Genomic DNA, 8131 nt, shown 5'->3' with positions numbered 1-8131 from the left:
ATATATATACATACATACATACATGTAAATACATACATACATGTAAATACATACATACATATATATATATATATGTGTGTGTGTATGTATTTATATATATGTGTAAATATGCATGTGTGTGTGTGTTTAAAAGATCGATCTGCTTAAATTATATATTAATGACTATTAGATGTGTTTATAGTATTTCTTGAATTTGAGAAGGTATAGGGGTGGGGGCTGCACTTTATTGTATTATCTGTCATAGGAAACAGGTATAGCCATTTGCTTTAATAAGTTTGATTTGCACTCCTGAGGTTCCAGGTTCAATCCCAATGCCTGTGTGCCATAGCCTTAAGTTGATTAAATGGTCTGCGTGTGAAATTAGATAAACGGAATACTCTTTTGCTTAATCCTGTATAATAAACCAAATCTGTTGCCCTGTTTAACATCAAGGTGATGGAATGACACCTGGATACCTTTGGCAGACGCCATTTGTTTGCCTTGGAACAATTTTCTGATCTGGCTTTCATTTTGGTGCATTGATGTCCTGTTTTTTATTGTTGCAACACGTGTCATGTCTCCTTGACCTGCCCCACCTGGCCCAGGTGTATGGCAGCATGGAAAGAAGATGTTAAATGGTTATGATGATGACATATATCTACACACACACACACACACACACACACACACAGTGAGTTTCTTTCAGTTTCCATCCAAATCCACTCACAAGGCTTTGGTCAGCCCAAAGCTACAGTAGAAGACACTTGCCTAAGGTGCCATGCAGTGAGACTGAACCTGGAACTATGTGGTCAGGAAGCAAACTTCTTACCACACAGCCATATTCAGCTTAAAAACATTTTGAAACAACATTTTGTGGAAAATTTTCCCAGTGTCTGTGAGCTGTCGTCGAATGACAGGCATTTCTTAATGTGTTTAAAGAAACAGTCAACTGCTCTCATATTGAAAGTTTTGTTGATGAGTCATGTGATTTTAATTACTGGACAATTAATACATTCCTATACACAACTGCTAATTATTCTTACAGAATGCCCATGAGAAACCTGCTGTGCACATGCTAAAGAAATTACTAAATGGAAGCAACCCAGATAAAAAGCAAGACTTAAAGAAAACATCAACAATCAGTGCTGCCATATCGGATGGTTAAATCATGATAATAAAATGTAAAGAGAATAATGAGTTGGCACCTTACCAATTATATTTTATGCCAAAAATAACAAAACTCTGCAATAATTCTTGAGAAAAATCTAATTACTTTAAAGTTTGAATTCACAATACTGAGTGAAAAACTTCATTATCGAAGAAAAACTTCATTATCGTAGAAAAATATCTGAGCAAACCAGGACCAATCACACGTTTGTTTGTGACTTATACTAAATGAGATGAGAAAAGAAAGCTTTATACTCTAAAGAAAACCCCTTCTCAAAATTTTGAATTGTTCTTGAGCATAATGTGGAAGATGGAAAGAGGGACTTCAACCCAAATGTATTGGGGTTAAATACAGTTAGGAGAGAATTCTATATCAACATCAATGGTAAAACGTAGACTGTCAGCTCTGAAAGTTTTACCATAATAGGAAGGCAGCGCGAAGAGACTTAATAGTTGGATACTGATACATAAGGCTAATTTGCTACAGAAAGTCTTTAATGTGTATCTTCAAAAGAATTACAGAAGATTAGCTTGACTTACCAAACTGGTTTTTTGTAGCATGGATGAATCTTGTAACAAAGAATGAAATCACTGAGTTTGTAGGAAACTATAGGCCCATTGCTTACTGGAACATTGCTATACACAAGCTACCTCAACCATCCAACAACCCAGTGACTAATGAGTAGGCTGGTGGAGAGAAGTGGGTGTGGAGATGGGCGAAACAGCTTTTGATAAACAAAGCTGTAGTGTTTGAAGAAAGAAAACAAACACTGCAGTACCCTTGTGACTTTACCAGAAAGCATTCAGTTCTGTTCCCTACAAATGGCTGCTGAAATGTCTACATTTCGCAAAAATACCTGCAACCTTAATTGCTGCCATTGAGGGGCTCACAAAGACTTGAGTAACAATCCTCACACACCTGAGACTGGAAAGATCATCTTTGATATAAATATTCCAGAAGGAATATTCTAAGGAGATAGTAGTCTTTCACTACTTCTGTTTATTTTGGCATTAAATCCATTACTGTTTTCTGATGAGGATAGCTGTGTGAAGAAGTGTCACACCCTGGCGGTTGAGGGAACCTGTGGAAGAGGTAGATCCAGGAGGACTTGAGATGAGGTGGTGAAGCATGACCTTCGAACATTAGGCCTCACCTAAGTATCAATCTAAGTTAGGCTTCTCAGAGAAGGAAATAAACCAGCTACCTTGCCCATTACAAATACAATTTGTAAGTGGAACTGTAAAAATATTCAAGACTATTCTGAAGTTCAACATGACATTGCATTTGTTACCTCCAGTATGAAAATGGAGTTTGATATTTTTGTTAGAAGCAAGATTCTTCCTTATATGAAGATTTCAAATAATTAGCAGAAGAGAACATATATACATACATGCACACACATATATATAAATGTGGTGAGCTGGCAGAATCGTTAGCACACTGGGCGAAATGGTTAGCAGTATTTTGTCTGCCGAGGTCAACTTTACCTTTCATCCTTTCGCGGTCAATTAAATAAGTACCAGTTAGACACAGGGGTCGATGTAATCAACTTAATTCCTTGTTTGGCCCCCTGTGGGAAATTTTAAAAAAATAATACATATATATATATATATGTATATATATTGATTTGCCATGATAGATCGCTGACCACTAACACACATTTTTTTCTCTCCTTGTTTCTTTCCGTGGAAGAGCGTAGGCTCGAAACGTTAAAAACTTTTACACTCTCCGAGCGTTATACTAATACATCTGTTTGCTTTCTACACCATCTGTCTTTGTCTGTTGTTTTTTTGTGAATTCTCCCTATATATATATATATATATATATACACATAAATATATAAATGCACACGTATATTTTAATGACTATAACAGCTCTGAGTTCAACCTCCTGTATGGTTCCGTTGTTGCACCAAAGACGATCAAAACAAAAAAAAAAAAAGAAAGAAAAACCAGAAATTTATCTTATTCCCCCTTTATGCATATTACAACTTAGGAATATATTGTAAAGAAATGATGGGTTGTTTAATGAGTTGTTGTGGAAAGAAGAATCATGTATTTGGAGCTGATTTCTATAAGATTCCTTGTTAATTTGATAACAATTAAGTATTGCTGTGTAAAAACACCTTAACAACGTGGCAGTAGGAATGTTAAAAGTAGGTGGGTGGATTCGAGGGGGTTAAGATGGGGTGGTGCAGATATGGATTGTTAGGAAGAAATGAGAAGGAATGTTCTGGAATTTTGTAAGAGGTTAATGGTGGATTAGTAACAGGTATGGCAAAGATCTGCCATGTAACCCGGTCAAATATAGGTGGAAGCTGCTGGATTTCATTAATTCTAAGGTAATTGCACCGAACATTATATTTACTGCATCTGTGACTTGAAATGGAATGAATAATGTGTATGTGTGCGTGTGTGTGTGTATGTAAACATCTATACGTATATATATGTATGAGGTGAATCCATTAATATATTCTGTTGTGTGTTTCAACCTATTTATAAGTGAGTGTACGTGTGTGTGTGTGTGTGTGTGTGTATGTATGTATGTTTGTATGTATATACACACACACGGATATGTATATGTAATTATATGTGTGTGTGTATGTTTGCATGAATAAATCAATATATACAATACTAACATTAAAATGTATATACACACACAAATATGCATATATGTAAACACACACACACACACACACACACACACACACACACACACAAACTCACACATATTTATATAGAAGCACCATTCGAGTGTAGTTGTTGCCAGTGCTGCCGGACTGGCTCCTGTGCAGGCGGCACGTAAAAAAGCACTATTTGTGCGTGACCAATGCTAGTACCGCCTGACTGGCCCTCGTGTCGGTGGCACATAAAAGCACCCACTACACTCTCAGAGTGCTTGGCATTAAGAAGGGCATCCAGCTACTAGCACGGAAGCCAGACAGCTGCTCTGGCAATGATCACACTTGGACAGTGCTGTTAGTGCTCCACTGGCACAAGTACCAGTCATCGAATATGGTTCAATTATGATTTCGATTTCACTTGCCCCAACAGGTCTTCACAAGTAGAGTTTAGTGTCCAATGAAGGAGAGGTTGGCATGTGTGCCAGTCGTCGAATTTGATTGGCCTGCTTTCTGTTAAGGCCCCCATCATCGAAAGTTCAATGTGTGGAAGTTGTATATTCAATCCTTCCTTTTGGATCACAAATCAAGCAGTTACTGGGATGCTCAGCTTCAAATTTTATATGTTCATCAATATTGTTGAATATTTTGTATATTTTAACAGCCTCCTCATGAGATGATGTTAACATGAGAATGTCATCCACATACTTGGAAAAAATGGCACTGGAGTCACCCTTGTTGAATGTTCTGGATTGTAACTGATCCATATAAGTGTTGGCCGGTTGGCCTGACAAGCTTAACAAGTTTGGCAGTTCAGAGATTTGTTTGTAAATTGGACCCCTTGAACTGGACAATGGTGTTGTTCATTATAGCAGTTAACAGTTTGTGGATATTTGGTGCTGTGGGCCAACAGCAATTAAGGTTATGAGAGGGGGCAATGTGTTCAGTTAGTAAGTTGATAGTAAGGGATTGCAGGGACAGAGGTGTGTAGGAAAACAGCGCCTAAACTAAAAGGGTTGTTATTTGTTTAAGATCTTTGTTTGTTGATGACTTTGATGGAGTTTTCAACATATCTTTGAAAGGTTTCAAGTAGTGACTTGAGTATATTAGATAGAAGCCAAAAGATTTTCTAGAAGGATCTGTTAATACTGGAGACAATAAGCCTAATTTTTAAATCTGGTCTCAGTTTATGTATTTTTACAGGACCGTCTAGTGTGGAAAGGGATCATCAATGGAGTTCCGACCAACCGTAGGTAGGTCGAAGGGTGATGATGATGTATTTTTATAATGGTGTGGCTTGAAAGGTTGGACAGGATCTTATGAGTCAGCTGACTTTAGTCATGCTCCAGTGCCTGTGGCTGTGATGCTTTCTATGGCTGGATGCCCTTTTCTAATGCCATCCACCTTACATTGTGTACTGGGTGCTTTTTTTTCCTGACATGAATATCATTGAGGTCAGCCTGCAACTTGCGGCACTCCAGATCCGTTTAACTGAAGGAAAATAAGAGAGAGACTTCTTGGACGATGGAATTCGTTCTGTTAGGTCAGACTGTTATTGTGACCTTGTAAATATATATTTCAATCAGTCCAAAAGTATTATAACTATGCAATAGAAAAACTAACAAAACAAAGCAAAAAATGAAATACAGAGAGGAAACAATTGATAGGAATAAATAAATATATGTGGAACCATTAGTTAGAATACAATGTCTGTAGAAGAGAAAGAGATGAGCATAATATTATTTATAACCATAGTTGAAGATTATGATATTTGGTGTTGTCTAGTCTAGCCTGTTAGTCTGAAAGCATTATTATAGTTTGCCTGATAAAGAATGATTGCTGCTGCAACAGGAATTCTTCAGGTTGATGTGTTGTAGAACTAAAAGAGACTTAATAATGATGCTCTGGGTTTTACGAATGGCCGACCCAACTGGGTATTGAACTGATGATCTTTGGGTTCCTTGGTCACGTTCCGATGTTAGCATTCACTTTGTCTTTTGAAACTTTTACTTGTTTCGCTCATTAGTCTGTGGCCATGCTGGGGCTCTACCTCGAGCGCTTTTAGTCAAACAAATCAACGTCGCTACTGACTTCCAAGTTTGCTACGTATTCTGTCAATCTCTTTTGCCAAATTGCTAAGTTTTGGAGAGGCAAACACGAATCTACTCTGGTTATCAAGCAGTGCTTAGTGAGAGGGAGCAAACACACACACACCTCCCCACCACATGCACACAGGTACACACCACATGCACACACACACACACACACACACACACACACACACATTTGATATGCTTCCTCATAGATTCCGTCCACCAAATATTCACTTACAAGGCAATGGTCAGCCTGGCACTGTAAAAGAAATATAAAAAAAAAGCACAGTCGTAAAATCTCTAAAACTGAAATATGTTAATTCATCTCACTGACCCTACTAACAAAGCTCAAATATTTTCTTAGATATTTGTAGATAAAGCAAACCCCATGAATGTTTCAACTAAATTGTAAAATAATTACAAATTTCAACTAATTTTGTAAAGCAACTCAAACACTTTTGGTTATTGGTGTATGAAAATGGTGTTAGGAACATGATTTAACAAAGGTTCCTTGCAAAAATCTCAGGTAGAATTTTGTCTCAAATTTATTCTAATTACAGGTAAATAGAAATAAACTCAGAGAAACATAAAATTATTTAAATTTGGTTTAAACGTAACCACATGAAAGTGAGTTATTGTACAATATTCAGCTGAGATATAACATGAATTGTACACAATTTCAATTGAATTTCTCTGCAACTAAACCAGGTACATTTTAAAAGCAATATGGCATAAAATACTGGAATTTATCGAATTGTTTGGAGAAAACTACAAAATGCAATCAATTCACACACGCATATATAAATACACAAACATACGTGGCAGTAATGTTTCCTTTATGTCAGTAATTCACCTTCTTTGTTATTTTTTATCTGATGAATAGTCTGTCATAAATTGCATTGTAACATCTGCTCAGAACTGCAAACGGTTGCATCACTTTTGAACCCTACACAATTTGGTATAGAATACAAAAACATTTCAAGGAGAAATATATTTTGATTTCCACTGCATTGTATTTCTGGAATAAATTCATTTTCACTGACAATATTACTGTCAGAGTTGCTATCACAACCACAAATTGATATATCTGACTTTATCCAACATGTGGTTATACATGTTGCATTTTAAACTTGTTTCTGCCACTTGTGTTGAAATTCCCTCAAATTCAACTGAATCTGTTACTGGCATCCATTTGATTCAAGTGTAAAACTTTAATAGGAAAATAGACAAACAATATACAGAGGTTATTAGGAAGACAAAGTTGATGTCAGAAAATACTGGATTTGCTAAGTTATGCATTTATTTACTGAAGACACATGTTGTCATTATTGTAATAACAAGATTAAAATAGCTGTTTGTGTAGCCTAGTGGTTAGGGTGTTCGGCCAATGATCTTAAGATTGTGGGGTTCCATCCTTCGGTAAGGCATTTCATTTCACTTCTATGCTACTCAAATATGTAGAGTCCTGTGTTTCCTCAGTGATTCGGGATTAAAACTGCTTCTGTTGCTAACATTCAGTTTTTGATAAACCTGAAGGCTATTTTTGACATCAATAACTGAAAAGTCACTGTTATTCTATATATGATTGACAGTGAGAGCTGGCTGGTATGTGTTGAGTGGGAACCTGTCACTGACGAGGCACAAATGCACTGAAATCACGTGATCTTTCCTTTCTGGCACCCATACCAAATGATTCTTGTCTGCTAATGATAACTGTGCATTCTTAGCATTGTGTGTCATCTGTATGAGAGGTTCTCTCAAGATGAAAACCAAAGTGTTCAGCATTCTAGCTGAAAACGTGTCACACCCTAGCGGTTGAGGGAACCTGTGAAAGAGGTCGACCCAGGAAGACCTGGGATGAGATGGTGAAGCACGACCTTCGAACATTGGGCCTCACCAAGGCAATGACTAGTGACCGAGACCTTTGGATATATGCTGTATCTGAGAAGACCTGACAAGCTAAGTGAGACCATAACCCATAGCCTATGCTAGTGATGTATAACCAGCCCACTTAGAAGAAACTTTGCCAGATGAGATTGGAGCCTGGTGCAGCCTTCTGGCTCACTAGTCCTCAGTCAAACTGTCGTCACACTGTCGTCAAACTGTCCAAGCCATGCCAGCATGGAAAGCGGATGTTAAACTATGATGATGATATATATATCATCATCATCATCATCATCATCATCATTTAAAGTCCACCTTCCATGCTAGCATGGGTTGGACGATTTGACTGAGGACTGGCAAACCAGAAGGCTGCACTAGGCTCCAATC

The sequence above is a fragment of the Octopus bimaculoides genome, chromosome 13 (assembly GCF_001194135.2).
Source record: "Octopus bimaculoides isolate UCB-OBI-ISO-001 chromosome 13, ASM119413v2, whole genome shotgun sequence".
Lineage (NCBI taxonomy): Eukaryota > Metazoa > Mollusca > Cephalopoda > Octopoda > Octopodidae > Octopus > Octopus bimaculoides.
The sequence above is the reverse complement of the archived record's forward strand: the minus strand, read 5'-3'. Positions refer to the sequence as shown.